This window comes from Peromyscus eremicus, chromosome 11, assembly GCF_949786415.1.
Source record: "Peromyscus eremicus chromosome 11, PerEre_H2_v1, whole genome shotgun sequence".
NCBI classification, from domain to species: Eukaryota; Metazoa; Chordata; class Mammalia; order Rodentia; family Cricetidae; genus Peromyscus; species Peromyscus eremicus.
The window spans coordinates 58,509,205-58,526,521 of NC_081427.1; positions in this window are offsets into that span (position 1 = coordinate 58,509,205).

The window sequence follows — 17,317 nt, forward strand, 5'->3', positions numbered from 1 at the left end:
TGAAGTCTACTTTAGTTTACGTTACTGCTACTCTTGTTCGTGTATAATCTATGGACTTGGACAAACAGAAAATGATGCAATCACTACCCCAGGCCCCTGCAAAATAGTTGCATGGACCTTAGCATCCCCCTGTGCTCTACCCCTTCCCCCTCCCTGCCCTGCAGCCCCTGATAATCACGATTACCATTACAGCCTCTATATCTTCCTGCCTTTAGAATGTCAAATTCAGATTGAGCAACCTTAATCTGAAAAAATCTAAAGGCTCCAAAATTCAGAACTTTTAAGTTCACACCTGATACCCCAAGTGGAAAATCCACACCCAACCTCATGTGACCCATGGCAGTTAAAACACAAATGCAGAAATGTGTTTTGTTTAATCACCTTCCGGCTCTGGTAGGAGGATAAATAAACATAGGTGAATTTGGCATCGAGACTGGGGTCCCTTCCCAAGATTTTTTACTGAGCATATATAGATATTCCAAAATTTAAAGTATCCAATGTCCAAAGCACTTCTGGTCTCATGTAGTTTGGACAAAAGCTAACCTGTAACAGAATTTTACGATACGTTGCTTTTCAGATATACCATTTTTACTTAGTAATATGTGTTTAAGTTTCCTCCATGTCGTTTTATGTTTGAATACATTTCTTATTACAATGTAAGAAATGTTCACCGACCGAAAGTTCCATTGGTCATTCTCAAGTTTTGGTAATTATCCATAAAGCTCCTATCAACATCTATGTGGGAATATTCATATGGACCTACGTTTCATCCTATGCCAATTTATTTCCCACGAAAAGGTCTGTGTAATCTCAACCACACACAAGAAGAAGAGCTGCTGAGTCATTTCTATAGAACTGCTGTCTCCTGCCTCTGAGTACCTGCGCTCACTCCTACCCTTCCATCCACCATCCGCTAACACATGTATCATTCCTGTCTCCTGCCAGCCACTAATCTAGTCTCTATTTTATAGGTTTTTTTCAGGAATGTTATATAATTGGGATGCATCTTGAGATTATCTTTCTCACACTAAGAAATAATGTACTTGAGAAAGGCACTTGAATCGCCTTTGCACACTGTGGATGAAAGGGTCAGAAAGCTCCACTATGCAGGGGTGCTTGAGCAAATTTCTTATTCAGGACAGTAGGCACCACTGGAATGCAGCATCCCTTGGCAGACAGAGGGACGTTCCCTGCACGCGGGAGACACTGACGTCTTTAGAAGTTTGCTGGTAGCTGCTCTTGGCAGCAGAGGTTATTGTGGAAAAGGCTCCCCAGTATCAACAGGAATGGTACAAACACTTGAAAATATATTTAGGAACACATGAAAGTTACGCTTCAAAAGACATGAAGACGTGGGGGAGCATTATCTCCTAACACTGGCCCCATAAAACTAAACAAAAACCAACTTGCGGTCCGCATGCTTTGTTCTAAACACTCAACACAGATCTTTCTGGAGGCCTTTTATGGGGTGAAGATCCAGCTTTGTGGGTGGCAGACCATCACTGAGCTGGAGTTGCTGTCCAGGGAGTTTATCTGCTCAAGGAGTGGAGACAGCGCTAGCTGGAGCCAGATTGAAAGCGCTGTTTACATCGCTCCTCGCACGCAGTGGTCTTTGCCATGTCATCCTAGTTTCTCTCATGAAGTGGTCCACCTTCCTGGTCCTTAAAGCTGCCCTTAGCCATGGGACTCTGCACCTCTGCTAATGAAATACCATCATTGCAGCAGGACAGATCAAATGGTGTTGGCAGGATTTCACTTATTCCCTTCGGTTCCTCCACACCCTGTTAAGAAACATGCCCGGGCAAGACACAGGGCATCCAGCCTGCAGCCAGCTGAGTCAGATGTGTGAGGGACCCCAGCAGAGCTGCCCAGCCCACTCCTGACCCACAAGCCAATGTCCCTGGGGTTCATGGTTGTGTATTATGTAGAATTAGTGTGAGGAGAGGAATCACACTGTGAGGCAGAGATAGAAGCATGAGAGTGGCTTAGCAGAAGGAAGGCGACATTTCCTAAAGGAGACCACTGTTCTCTTTGTTTTGGCAACTGCCAGTTGGGGTGGGGGGAAGGAAGCACATTGGTGGTAGAATTTCACAACAAGGAAATGAAACACACGAGAGCTGGTACGTCAACCCCTTGGGTTAAGCTCTGTATTAGTGACTTGTGTATCCCTGTAACCAAATACCTGAGAACTGTACCTTCAAGGAGGAAGGTTTCGGTTCAGCCCATAGTCTCTTGGTCTGTGCGCTTAGACAGAACTTCATGGCAGCAGGGGAGACTGTGTGTGTTGGGGGGTGGGAATCTCACTTCATGGCCAGACAGCAACGAAGAGACGGGAACTGGGGTCCAAGTAAAACCTTCACAGGCTTACCCTCAGTCTCTTAAAGTTTCCACAAACTTTCCCAAATAGTGCCATAAGCCAGGGACCAAGCCTTCAGATACATGACTTTGTGAGGGACATTTCATATTCAAATCATGGCAAACACTTCACACGAATGACTTCTAAAATCTAATACTGCTATGGGGTCCGCTTGGATCCAACACAACTCAAACACTGAGTCAGTGCAGAAAAACGTTCGTTGTAATCAAGCCACTACTGATGGATCCGGGCTGCAGAACAGATGTGGGGGATGAACAGGGACCCCGAGCCAGAGAATTACAGAACTTTAAGCATGACAACTACAAACATCTGTGTGAAGTTACAGTTACACTTTTCACCAATCAGGATTCAGGGAGTGGGGACTTTCCGAGGAACATTTCTCTGTGGTCCACTATCTTCTTCTCATTGGTTGGTTTACTCAAGTGTGGCAGGACTCCTTGCCCACCATTCATGTCTCAACTTGCCAACCAGGATGTCAGTTACCCAGGGAGATCAGAGAGGTCTTGGGAACTTAAACTTTATTTGACCCTTATTCAAAATGAAAGTTCTATCCAAAATGGCTTCAGTTTGGTTCCTTCTTACAAAGCTTTAGCAACCATGAAAGGTGAATCTACTATTCTCACATAAAATAGCACACAGTATTAACTCCTTGCAGACAGAGTCAGTCCCTCAATGGCCTGGAGCTCACCAATTAGGCAGGTTAGGTTAGGCTGGCAAGTGAACCCAGGGATCCTCCTGTCTCTGCCTCCCAGAGACGGGATCACAAGCATGCACCATGTGCCTGGCATTCTTAGGTAAGTTCTGGGGATTGAACCCAGATCCTCACGCTCACATGGCGAGTACTTTTGCTACTGACCTATCTCCTAGGCACAAACTCCAGAGCAGCATGAAGTGCTCCAGGGGAGGAGTCCAGGGGAGGGGCTCACTACCACACGGGAGCCTCCTGCTTCCCTGAGCTCCGCTCCCCATCTTCCTTCCACTGTTAGAGAGGAAGAGCCTGGAGTCTCAGATCAATAAACACATTTTACTGAAGAACTGTGACACTTGCTGCCCTGCTGAGGGAGGAGGAAACCTGCTTCAAAAGAAGACTGAGCTGAGCTCCTGCCCCGGCTGGTTCTATCTCCGGACCGTTATACAAGGGTAGGCTCAGCGCTGAGCTTGGAGGCTAGTGATCCACATCCAGGTTCCCCGGCCATGAGCCTATGGGAAAACCCTATTTCCTGCCCATGCCTCAGTTCCCTCCTTTGTAAAATGAGGTCGACAATGGCTGCCTTGCTCCTGTGGGATGAGTGAAGGACAACCAAGACTTTGCAGGGGTCAGAAAGGACTCCTGAGGTGGAGGTGGGGCGGGGGGGGGGGGGGGTGTCACAAAAGCCAAACATCAACAGGGCCATGGTATGTTACCTGGCTCTGCAGTGGAGGAGCAAGGGTGGGTGGTCCCTCAGGGTGTGGAAACCCAGAGCTGGTCGGAGTATCCTCATAGGAGCCTTGCTCAGCAGGGAGGGGAGACCCAAGCCTGGAGGGTATGTCTCCCCTCACTGGAAGTGAACCCTCAAACTCGCACTGGCTTGATTCTTGGCCCTGCCTGAGCCCTGCTTCCTTGGCTGCTCTATTGGCAGCCTCCACATGTTCCCAGACAGTCTCCTCACCTACCAACTCCAACCTTCATAGACACAGCCCGGTGTAGCACACCAGCGACACACATACAGATTTGCCCTTGACTGTGAACAACTACACTATCACCTCAGGAGTGGGGACCTCCTGGGATTTGAATGACCTCCCGAGTCACCCATGAAGTCAGAGCCCCACGGAAGCAGAGCATCAACTCACGTGACCCAGACTGGGCTTGAGGTCAACAGCTGTTTCTTTAAGAGTCTCTAAGATGCAGCAAGAGCTGGAGTCTCATCTCCTACCAGAGGAGGGGCTGTAAGGATAGTGAGTGGCTAGTGTGGAGCCCCATAATAACAGCTATATGACGGAAGGGAGAACCTAGGCTGAGGGAATATACTCAGGGTGGGAGGAACTGGCCTCTCCAAATGAGAGTGAGCATCCTGGGGGCGGGGGGCTGTTTCTGAACTGGTGGAACCCCAGGGTGTCCTTTTTTTCTAGTGATGAGAAATTCACTCTTTCCTTAGACGTACTCCTTCTGGCCGTGTGAGCAGGCCCCATCTGATGCTTTCTGAACTAGAAATTCCCCACCCTCAGGCTGGGCCAGATTTGTGTAAGAGCACCTGCCATGTCTATTCTGGCCCCTCCAGGGCTCTCTGCTGTGTTGGCACACCCATGCACTGAGAAATGTAGTCTCAATAACCCCACCTCACTTCAAGCTGGGGAAGGAGATCCTCTGGTTGGAGACAGTCCTGGCTTCTGGACAGCATGGGTTCCAGCGCTGGCTTTACAGGGGGACTATGTGACAAGGGTTGCCGCTGGAAAGCTGCCCAGGGCTAGAACTTTCTCGGCTTTTGTAGACCTGTGATTGGTGTTGATCCCTGAGATCATGACCTCTCCTAAGATTCTTGATTTAGAAGAGATTTGGAACAGTCAAACTTCCTGTAAACACAGCACGTTTGTAGGGACGGGAGCTAAAACTAAATCTATCTAACTGTCACCACAACAGGGACCCAACCCTAGACTTTCTTTGAATCCAGTTAGACGGGGGGGTGGGGGGGGGTGGGGGGGGTGGGGGGGGTGGGGGGGGTGGGGGGGGTGGGGGGGTGGGGGGGGTGGGGGGGTGGGGGGGGTGGGGGGGTGTTCTCTTTTCACTTTCTAGCACAAGGATACTGCCAGAGGCACAGTGGCCCTGCTGGGGCTGCAGTTTGGTGCAGGCGATTGGCAAGGCCACATCTGTCCCCATGACTGGGTGCCTTCTCACAGAGCCGCGACAGGTGAGCAGATGTCTGCTCTTAAATCCCTGTGGCAATTTCTTCCCCCACTTTCAGCCTCTGACAAAGTTGGAGAGCTCTCTGTGAGCACTGGGCTGGTGCTGCTCTCAGGGTACACAGGAACCCTTAAAGCTCCGAGGCACACAATGAGGGCTCTTAACAAGCCTGCAATAAAACACACTGAGCCAGAAAAGTAAACTCCCACAGAGGGGGGCTACATTAATGGGGTTGTCTGTCATTAGGACTCAGCCGCTAACTTGAGTGATTTGTACAGATGACCTTCCAGGCCTCTAAAGGGCTGCACCAAGTCGTTCCTGAGGAGGGAATGGAAGTAAAAAGAACGATGTTAAAACTCAAGAAATTAGAGGAAACTTCAGTTAGGAAGGCGTGTGTGTGTGTGTGTGTGTGTGTGTGTGTGTGTGCGCAAATAACAAAGGCAGACATTCATCTTCACTAGCAAGAGTTATCCCCATTCAGGAAGGGCAAAGGAGTTATTGTTAGTAGGGGATTTCCCAACCAACGGTCAACACTGCAGGGAAAAGGACCACGGCCACCGGACAGATACAAGACGACAGTGACATAGGAAACACCTCATTTCTCAGGCTGGCTTACCTGAAAATCTCACCTAGACTCATGACTTTATTGGCTCGGAAAAAAACTGATGCATTTTCTGCCTTACTCCCATGTGAAGCATCAGGAGATGGGAAGCCGTTCAGGGGTAGATCATTGGTCCTGCATGCACGAGGGCCTGGCTCAGCTCCTCAGCAGTGGAACACACACTCACACATCCACACACCCACAGAGGCATGCATATGCACATGCACACACAGAGGCATGCATACACACATACACACATTCCACATACACACACATACACACACCACATGCACACATATACACACACATCACATGCACACACTTATTCCACATGCACACACATGCACACATACACACACACCACACACATACATTCCACATGCACACACATGCACACATACACACACATACACGGCACACACACACACACCATTCCATTGAAATAGTTGCCTATGTCACGTTTGAAAATTAACCACCTTTTAAAAAATCTGCAATGTAGAATTTCCTTCTTTCTAATACCAACTTTAATAATAAGTTAGAAACCTCTGTGAGGGGAATTCACTCTTTTCGGCCGTAGTAATTGAAGTGGCAATAACAAGGAGGCTTATGTTTTGTTTTGTTTTGCAGGACGGAACCCAGGCTCGTGCATGCTGGTAAGCTCTGTATACTAAGCCGAATCCCCAGTCCTAATGGGGGTCACACTCATTTTCCTCAAAGATTTTAAATTGGATACCTAGTTAATTTTTCTGAGGCACAATCTTATTTCAAAGCTCAAGCTAGCCTGGACCTTGTGATCCTCCTGCCTCAGCCTCTCAAGTGCTGGATTGATAGGCAAGCGACACATAGTTTGTGAAGGAATTCTTTCATGGCGTTTGCAGTAGCTAAGTCCTGAGTGGGTCATGTTTATCAGCTCTCAGTTACAACACCAATTGTATATCGTAGCTATTATTGTTGTGACCATTTGCTATCACTTCCTCTTTGGCGGTGGGAAACCGAAGCATACAGATGAAGGTCAAGGACAAATGACCAGTGAGCGGTACGACTGGGATTTGAACCAGGGAGTCTGCACAGTCTAAATGTTTAAGCACTAAATTATGCTGCTTAACAAGAACACAAGAGCCACACAGACTAAAACTGTAATTAGTAGTTAAACAACTATTTCAACACTTTCGTATTGGCTGTTGTGTAGGAACTGAGACGGCGTCGTCGTTGTTATTATTATAGGAAACTAAGTCAGAGTTTGGGGTAGAAAAGGTCTGGCCCCTAACATTACAAACCACAGGCAGCCATCTTTGTGGCCTCTTCTCCTCTATTTGGTTGTGAAATCGTCAAAGAGCATGTCCTAGTGTGCTCCTGGCTGTCCTAGGAACAGCTCAGTGCCTCCATCTCCAAGGAGACGCTCCTTTACCCTAAAGTCCAACTGAAGCAGGAGTCCCAAGCACCCCGTCTTTAAGCCAATGTCTTCAGTCTGAAAGCCAGCAACACCACTGAGTATTTGTATCATCTCCACCATGTTAGAAAGAAAGAGGTTCTCACGGCCGCCTTGTCAGCAGTTATGGGAAATGGAATTTGTCGTGTTCACAACATGAAGAGGTTTACTGGGAAATAACCATTGGTTACAAATATAATTCAGACTTCTTATTTCCCTAAATCCTATAACTATAACCTAAGCTCTCTAGATGGTAATTTCACATTGGTGGATGTCTTTGATCAACTCTCAAGAATCTCTTGAACACCTGAAAAGCAATTTTTTGTTGAATGTGATTATGTGTTGAGAAGCAGTGTTTAAGTGTCCATGGCCTGGTCTCTGGCCCTCAAGACCTCTCACAGTCCCTGGGGGATCTGGGTTCTGCCATGGTTCCTTTCTTTTAAAAAAAAAAACAAAAACAAAAAAACAAAAAAACAAAAAAACACTTCAGATGGTCACGAAAATTTGTGGTTACTTTTTCTTTCTGTTTTCTTTTTTTTAAAGTCAATAGAAAAGTTTTAAAAGTGTCTTGTGGGTCAGTGATAGGTGTTCTCTTTTGAAGGGAATGACATTAATTCCAAAAAAAAATTTCAGAGAGCATTTCTCTAAAACACATTTGCCTATGACATTTTCTGATGTTGCTTGTTAGGTCAACTAAAGGACCTTTGTCTGCAGCTGAAATGGAAAAGCTGATCATTGTAGGGATCAGTGTCTAAGTGGTTTTTGTTGTTTTATTTTATTTTATTTTTTAAAGATTTATTTATTATGTATACAGTATTCTGTTTTGCATATATGGCTGCAGGCCAGAAGAGGGAGCCAGATCTCATTACAGATGGTTGTGAGCCACCATGTGGGTGCTGGGAATTGAACTCAGGACCTCTGGAAGAACAGCCAGTGCTCTTAACCTCTGAGCCATCTCTCCAGCCCTGGTGTTTTTTTTTTTGTTGTTGTTGTTTTAAATAAAATTTTATTCTGTCACAGTAGCAGTGAAGGCCCCTTAAGAAAAAAGCTGCAGCCTGCTGGTTGAAAGAATGGAATCTACCTCTGGATGTAGACATGGTGTTCAATTGTTCTTTAAGGGTTAATCCAGATGGGCCAGCCAATCACCTGGCTAAGGGACCACCCGTCAGGGAGGCAGGTTCAACTTAAGCCATACTAAGGAGATAGGGGAATAATTATCCCTTTAATCAGATAATACACTTCTCCTCCCAGAATTCCCAGCCCTATCAGGTGCAGGCTCTCCCAGCTTCCTTGAGGTTCTGGTGGGTCTGTCTGCTTCTCTGAGCCCTGACTAAGACAGGCGTAAATTTCCCCTTCCTTTTGCCTCTTCTGTCTTTTCCTTTTGGATACTGGCCAGGGACTAAGTCTGATGTCTCTGGTTCTTCAGGCTTTTTTCATCGTTCTTTAATGCTCCCCTCCTTGACACATGGTGGCTTATGGGTCACGTGGTGGCTTATGGGTCACCATGGCTGACCTCCATGCTGGCTTAACTCAAATGGTACAGGCTTTTCTCTTCCTCCCTCTCATCTCCCTCCTTTAGGAGGCTGCCAAGATTTATGGTTTACCTGCTCTGGGACTTTTCTTTAAAATTCTAATAAACTGTCTTTAAGCCTCCTTTTGAGTCAATTCTTAAATTCTTTTACAAACAAGACTATGAATCCCCTTCTGGGGACGCTGAATTCTCTACTAACAATTCTACTCATGCATTCATTGTAGAAAATACTCAAAAATACAGAAATATCAGTTACTCATAACCTTACTCCCAAGGAGAGTATCAATATATGCACCATCCCTGTCCTATCCACACGTAGGTACCTATCATGTGACTCTGACTTCTGCTTTTCTGGAAAGCACAGATCCTCCAAAGATCGGGGCTTCACCTCTGCCAAACTGTCACCTCATTCATTCCAACTCTTCCCTCCGGCATTCCAGTTTGAATCTGACATGTCCCTCACGGGTTCATGTGACTGATGTGCTTTAACTGTCCCAGCAGAAACGATTACCTTCTAATGCGACACCTATGCATGCCCCTTAACCTGCCTATCAGACATGGAAACAACGAACCCTGAGAAGCTGGAATTCCTCCTAGGAAGCTCGGGCTGGGAAGGAAAAAGCTGGAGCCTGGTGCCAGCCAGAGGGAAAACTTGTCTCCCAGGAAAGAGATTTCACACAGTTCCAAAACCTTGTCACACCACCTTGCAGGGTGAACCGGAAGCCCAGACAATGATGGATGGGTCAGTGGTAGGCGGGAACACATCTTGACCAGGAATTCTTAGTTTTGAGTGTAGCTGTTCCAGCTTTGACCTGGAAGTGCTACCCCTAGTGAGGCTTCCGGTAACTGCCACACCTACCTATGGCCTGCCCCTAGAGCGGGGCAGAGACAAGAGCCCTTAAGACCCGAGATCCGGACATGGCAGGCCTCCTGGTTCCTCGTGATCCTGGATGCTGGATGGAAGACCGAGTCAGAGTTCTCCAGAGAACCCAGCTGGATTGCACCTCACCTCTCCTGGATCCTGTAACCAACCCCTTTACTGGCTGTAAGTTACCCCCAAATAAACCTCCTTTTTAGCTATATGGAGTTGCCTTGTTAAATCCCCACATTATATGCATATCTCTGGCCTTCTGTTTAAACTTTAATGTCTCTTTAATGTCACTAGACTTCTTGTCCTCTTCCCAACATAGCCACATTGCATGAATCTCTCTCTCTCTCTCTCTCTCTCTCTCTCTCTTTTTTTTTTTTTTTTTGCTTTTTACTAACAGTCTGTTTCTATTGGCTTCTTCAGGACAGGTGGCCAAACTTGGCTTCTATACAGACAGTGCCCGCAAGTTTGATAAAAGTAGCACTGTTTGGAGAAGCGGTGGGAACTTTGGGAGGTAGGGCCTTGCTGGGGAGCAGGTTATTGGGGGCCTGCACCTGCCTTTGAAGGCTGTGCTACCCTCTGCTAGTCTCTCTGCTTTTTGTGCACCATGAAGTGAATCATCTCCTCCTGCCACCAGGATGGCTTTTTAAAGTCCAGGCGTATGGGGCCACGCAAACAAAGAACAAACCCTCTGAAGCCGTGAGCCAACGTCAATCTTTCCTCCTAGTGTCCGGGTCCCGGTGATAATAACGATCACAGCCGGGTAAGTTCACATTTGCTCCTCATGGACTGCTCCAGCCCTGGTTAGACGGACTTTAGTGAGCATGCCCAGCCATTCCAGGAAAGCCCAGGCATTTCTGTGGCAGTATTTGGGCTCAGTCTGGATCATCCTTCTATGTCCCATATTCCTGAGGAGAAATGTAACAGATACATGGCAGAGGCTTTCTCATGTTAGGAAGGTGGTCATGGAGAGGAAGTAGCGTCATGGTCTTAGGTAGCTCTGGGGGACAAAAGTGTGAAGGGGGCGGGGTTTGGGGGACACAGATGACAGGGCCTTCCTTGAGAAGCTGTGACACTTCAGATTGGTACTGTTAAGTCTCAAACCCTGGGACAAATGGCTGAGGTGCCTATTTAACACATCAAAGTGAGCCTGGCCACCAGGTTCTCCCAGCATCCAGCAGCCTCTACCTGTTACAGGGCCCTCCTGGCTTGCATAGGCCCCGAACTCTCCAGCCCAGGGGGCTAGGCTGCTCTTCCTGTATAATATAACCATTTTGGTTACCCATCCCCTTTGTACCTTGGGCCTCCTGGCGGCCTCACCTGGTTCACCTCTCTTCTCTCTTCCCCTCAACTTCTCCTCACCTGGCTCAGGGTTATGTCAACTCTGGACTCTCCCAGATGTCTCTGACTCTAGCTCTGGTCTATCTTTTATCTACAATAAACTTTCTCCTCTGTCATATCTAGGAACAGTCCTGTCTTTTCCTTTTTATTTCTTGCTTTCATTCAGGTTCTACTTTCTTGTCAAGATGGTCGTAAGAGGGCTGGGAGAGTTAGTGACCATCTTCTCACCACGAGGTGCTGTGACTGTATTTTCTCAGAGACAGTCCTCACGGCTCTTTGAGTTACAGATGTTGTGAACTTTCTCCTGTTTCCCATCAGCAGTCTTGACTGTGGCTGTAGCCACAGGGCCCAGAGCCGGGCCAGGCACATAGTAGGTGCTCTGTAGACGTTTGTTGGGATGAACAAACCTAGCTGCTATGGTCGCCTTTTTGCTCAGTGTCTGAAGACCATGAACCAGACAGTAAGCTGGAGGTTGGTTCAGCTTTGGTGGGAAGTGCTCAGGATTGCTGGCTTCCTGACTCGAAGAATTATCTGGTTTCTGTTGTTTTTGGGAGAGCCCCCAGTCTTGGCTTTCTCGGGCTGGAGAACGGACTGAAAGATGGCTAGCTTGAGTTTTTTCCTCTACCAAACAAACCGAAACTCATAATATTTGATTTGACAGACAGAAAGCTGCTTGGGCAACAGAATGAGCGTGCTGGCTTACCGCAGCCTTCCCTTTGGTGTGGGTATGTAGGGTGGGTGAGTGGGGAGCGGTGGGCTGGAGTGGGGGGATAATAAGCACAAAAGGAGAAAAGGGGCAATTATTTTAAGTAGAGCATACCATTTTCAGGCATCATGTGACACATATAACTCATATATATATATAAATATATAAAATCAAGTATGCTGAACTTCTGTGACATAAGGATTTTTTTTTAGCAGCATGCTGAGCAAATACCCTTCCACTGAGCCACATCCCTGGCCCTGTTTGTATCTTATTTCGAAGTTTTTGAGAGAGGGTTTACTAAATCACCAGGCAGGCCTTGAACTACTGATACTCCTGTCTCAGCCTCCTGAGTAGGTGGGATTGAAAGCCTGTGCCCCAAGTCCAGGGAGGGAAAAACCTAAGAACTGCTCTACCAAGTGATAGTTTAGTGGTTCAAAAGGTGAATACCTCTGGCCTGTTTTATAAGTGCAAACTGCAGTTCCCTAAGTACAAAAAACCAAGCAACATTAGACCTCGGTTACAGAAGAGACTGAAAACCCAGAGGCCCCAGGGGAACTTCGTCCCAGGCCATGTCTGCTCTTCAGGGAGTGGGAATATCCCCCCAAAAGTCATTGCCTTTCTGCCTTTAAAAGATAGTACCTATATCTTCTCTTTTATGAAGAGCCTCTAAGTCCCAATTATCTGCCTCCTTTTTATGTGTATTTTTTTTAATTTTTAAGATTGTAATATAATTACATAATTTCCCCTTCCTTTTCTTCCTCCCAACCCTCCCATGTACCTGTCTTGTTCTCTCTCATGGCCTTTAATTGTTGTTGTTGGTGGTGTGTGTGCTCCTAAATATGTGAATACAGCCTTCTAAGTCTATACAATGTCACTTGTATGTATATGTTCTCAGGGCTATTTGGTATTGGATCTACCTGACCCTCCCCCTTGGAGATTCCTATCTTGTGTGGCTCCCAGACACATGTGCACACTCACTGATATTTCCATGGTTTCTCTCCTTCTAATCTGTTTCCAATTTACTTCCACATGCAACCTTAGCATGCAACCCTTGGAAGAAACTTGAACTTCTGTGTGGTTAGGATGGAAAGTGTTTGGGGACTGTGCTGTGTTTGGAGTGTTTGGAGAGTGCTACAGATGCCCCTCCCCCAGCATGGTAGCACAGGCCTGCACTTTGAGGGAGCCTTGCAGATGGCTCACTGTTCCTCTGTGGCCACCTTGAAATCCCTGCATGTTTGAGCCACGCCTCTCCCGCTTCCATTTCTCAGCGGGCTCTACGGTTACAGACCAATGCTGCTCACATTTGATCATTGCAAGACGCCTTTTGTGACAGGTTTAAAGGGCTTTTTCAGTTTACATTCAGTTTGTGTCGGTTTGTGTGCCTGTGCCTGGGCCCCAGTGTGCTGAGGGCAGAAGACAACCTGCAGCAGTCAGTTCTCTCCACGAGGGTGCCAGGGATTGAACTCAGGGAGTTGAGCTTGGTGGCAAGCACGTTTCCTGGCTGAGCATTCTCCAAAGGCCAAATGGTTAATCTGGATGATCAGTTTGACAAGATCTGGAATTAACAAAGACACACCTCTGGGCTGGTCTGTGAAGGCATTTCTAGAAAGGATTAACTGAGGGGAAAGACCCTTCCCCCTAGAACGGGTGGTACCTTTTTTGTCTGTCCAGATAGGAAGGAATCCGAAGAGAATAAATAGCATGTTCCTTCCAGGCCTTCGCTTCTTGCTGGTGAATGCACCTATATCTCGGCGGCTGCTACAGTCTTACGTCAGACTCCAAATTCTTGGCCTTTAAATGTAGACTAAAAACCAGACTCCCCAAGACTCTTCTAGGCCTTCAACAGCAGATTGGATCTGTTGAGGTATTCAACTCTGTGGGCTGAGCATTAGGCAGCTCTTGTTTGCCTACACAGCCCAGATTGGTTTGATGCCACGTTGGGGATTCTTCTCTTAGGATATAGTTACGTTTTATGAGTCCTGTCTCTCTGGAGATCCCATCTTGCACACCTTTCTTCCTCCAAAGCAAGTCTGTCTCCACGGTTCTCCTTCATTCATAACTTTTAGGCTAGTGTGCTTCGGCCAGCTTGGCCCCGCCCCCTCCCCTGCTTGCTAGTGACACTTTTGCTCCAGCGAGCCCACAGAAACCAGCGTCCCTGGGGAAGAGGTGAAAAAGGAAAGCTGGAGAGTAGGAGAAGAAGAGCCCCTGCAGAATTATCCTCCGCTTACAGGCCAATCCCAATGACTCCAGCAGCAGAGAGAATTGCTGGCAGAAGCCCGTTCCCACTACTTTAAAGAAAAGAAGATTCCCGAGCAGGGAAACACTCGTATTATTGGTTTCTATTACTATGGGAACAAATTCATGAGCTGCTGAAGGCTGTTCACTAGCAGAGGTCTTGGCATGGGAGAAAATGTGAAGGAATGAGAGGGTAGTGTGGGTCTTGAAGAAGGGGAGCTTCTGGAAGCTTAGATCAGGATCAGGCACTGGCATGTTAATAACGAGGGCAGTCGGAAGCGGGGAGTCAGAAGAGCAGGGCACCGAGGCAGGGGAGCTGCTGAGGAGGCTTTTCTTTGGCCTCACAGTTTCTCAGGACTCTGAAGACAAGCGTTGACTGCTCAGCATCAGCCTCTCCATGGTGGGTTTGTAGAAATGTCCTGTGACTTCCATGACAAATGACCCCAAGCTGAGTGACTCCAAATGATAGATGGGTCATCCTTACAGCTCTGCAGGGTGGCCGTCTGAAAAATACACTGTGTCACCAGCTTGGTCCCTTCTGAAGGACCCTGTCTTTATCTGGTGGTGGTGGTTTTCTGGCAACTTTTGGTGTCCCTTAGCTTATAGACATGTCACTCTAGTCTCTGCAGCTCTGAACATCTCCGTGAGAGAAGTCTTTCTTTCCTTATAGGGACCTGGCTCACTGGATTGACGGCTCCCCCCAAGTGTGAGAAGATCTCAGCTCCAGAAGCCACCTTAGTGACGACTGTGACTTCCTCTGTATGGTCCACCTGATCATGAGACATGCCTGGGGGAGTAAAGGTCCTTGTTTGGTGTATCTGGGAAGATGCTGCCAGACAGGACAGACATGGGACAGCCGCTGAGAGAGAAAGCCCCATCCAGAATGTGGGCGGCACCCGTCAATAGGTTGAGGATCCAGATGGAATAAAATTGGTGAAAGAGAAAGCCCATGGGCTGGGGAGATGGCTCATCTGTCTTCCTGGTTCTGAGGCTTCCAGCCTCATGAACTAAAAACTTACTGGGTTCTCAGATTCCGCAGCATGCAATCAGCTATTGTTGAACTATATAACCTCCCATGGTGTGACCTAATCCAACAGAACTTCACACACACACACACACACACACACACACACACACACACACACGCACTTTAGTTGGTTCTGTTCTGTTCCCCTAAAATCTGCAAAGACCCGAATTCCAAACATGGCAGTTTGGGGTTGCGATTCATTCATTCCAGGGTCTTCACATTTTCAATTTACATTTGACTTTTGGTCTTACTCACCTGGAGCTTTTGATCTGTGGGTTTCCCCTTGATAGAATTCCTGAAGTCTTGAAACCCATTATTAAAGCATATCCACGGAATTCTACAAGTGTGTGCCTCAGGAGGCTGCAGGAACAGTGAGCATCCCCAGAGAACGGGACGGGAACAATGGCAAATGCCTTTGATCGCTCAGCAGCAAAGTTACAGTGAGAGCCAAGTCCTGCACTTTCAGGATCCTTTGCCCCGCAGTCACAGCACAGAAATGCGCTTGCTGTCTGGAAACGGAAGTGCAATTGTAACAGAAATGTGGCACTGGGAGCTTTGCATCAGATCTAACGGTTTGGTAAAAAATTTGGAAAAATCTAACAATATTGATGAATAAAGTCTGTAGCGGGGAGCAATGGCAAATTACATAGGATAACATCACAGATCAAACTCCTAACTACCGAGAAAGCTACCCTGGGATAGTGGGCACTCAGTTTTGTTTTCAGTGTGGCAGAGAGAACCAGGGTCTTGCAGATGCTAGGCATGCACCATGACGCTGTGCTGCATTCCAAGGCCCAAACTCAACTGTTCAAGCAGGGAAATGATCACATAAAAGGTTTTTTCCTCCCCATTCTTTGCCAACTTGGGTCATTCCTCTTCAAGTCCCAGTGTGGGCTGGAATAGTTGGCAGACTGAGGGTGACATTTCTCTCCTAGCGGCAGGCTTCTTTTTAGGGTGCCAGGTCACCTCCCATTTCCTTCTTTTATGTTCAGAGAAATCCAAACAGCCTGGTGAGGCTCATTTACCTCAGCGGTATCTCAGTTCAGTGCTAATGCCGGGCTTTAGTGCGAAACTGATTTCACGGAAAAAATGGGAAGAAGAGCCACAAAATTACAAAAACCAAGAAGGGGGGTCATCTACCGGATGATATGTCACAAGGTAAAACTCTGTGCCACCATCGTACAGAGGGCACATAGACACACCGGATACAAGCAGTATAAACACGACTTTGGGACTTTCAGCTGATAAACTCCACATCTCACATCATCTGGAAAGCCATCGGAGAAAAGGACACTTGAATCCCCACCTCACACTTTGGGATAAAAATAGTAAACTCATCAAAGATAAAACTTTTAAAAATCTAAGCAAACACACACTTTTAAAGAAAACATGAGGAAATTAATTCATCTGCCCCTAAGTGTTTTTACATGAAGAAATTATCATCAGTAAATTCAAAGGCAAATAGTAAACTAGGGAAAAATATATAACTCACATTACAGGCAAGAATTAATTCTGTCCTCCCCACTTCTTAGAGGAAAAGAGTTACAAACCAGTAGAAAAAATAGGCAAAAATTGAGAACACAAGTAACCACAGAGGAGTAGATACTCAAAGGATGTTCCCTGGATGCACAGAGAAATGCGATCTTAAAAGTGTAATTCAAGGGGCTGGAGAGGTGGCTCAGTGATTAAAAGCACTGGCTACTCTTCCAGAGGACCCAGGTTCTATTCCCAACACCCACATGGCAGCTCACAACTGTCTGTAACTCCAGATCCAGGGGATCTGACATCCTCACAACAGACATATATGCAGGCAAAATATCAAATGCCCATAAAAGAAAAAGTAAATAAATCATTTAAAAAGTACAATTCAATTATACTTGTAAAAGAAGCTTATTTTTAAAACCATCGTGCTTTACTCATGGGATTAGAGAGGTACCACAGATACTTTGTACAGTGGGGGTGACCATGGAGGGGTCCTCCTTCCCTTGCACCTGGAGCTCATGGAACCTTGATAGATAGTGTGCACTATGACCCAGAGAAGTCAAGCACCCCACCCCCACCCCTCACACTCATTCTCTGTATCTCCTACAAGCAAGGCCAGTGAAAGATGTGTAGAACTTTTATTCTGGTGCACTGCCCCAGGATGGAAAGACCTTTGAGGTCAAAGGAACAATTCAAAACACTGGCATTGGCCTTGAGGAAGTGAGCGACATTGAAGGTAGGAGGTGAGCCTTGCAAGTCTAATTAATGCTTGTAGATGTAATTCCCAAGCTTTTGCTTTTCCAAATGAGAAAAGGACTTACTGGTTTCTCAACTGACAGCTC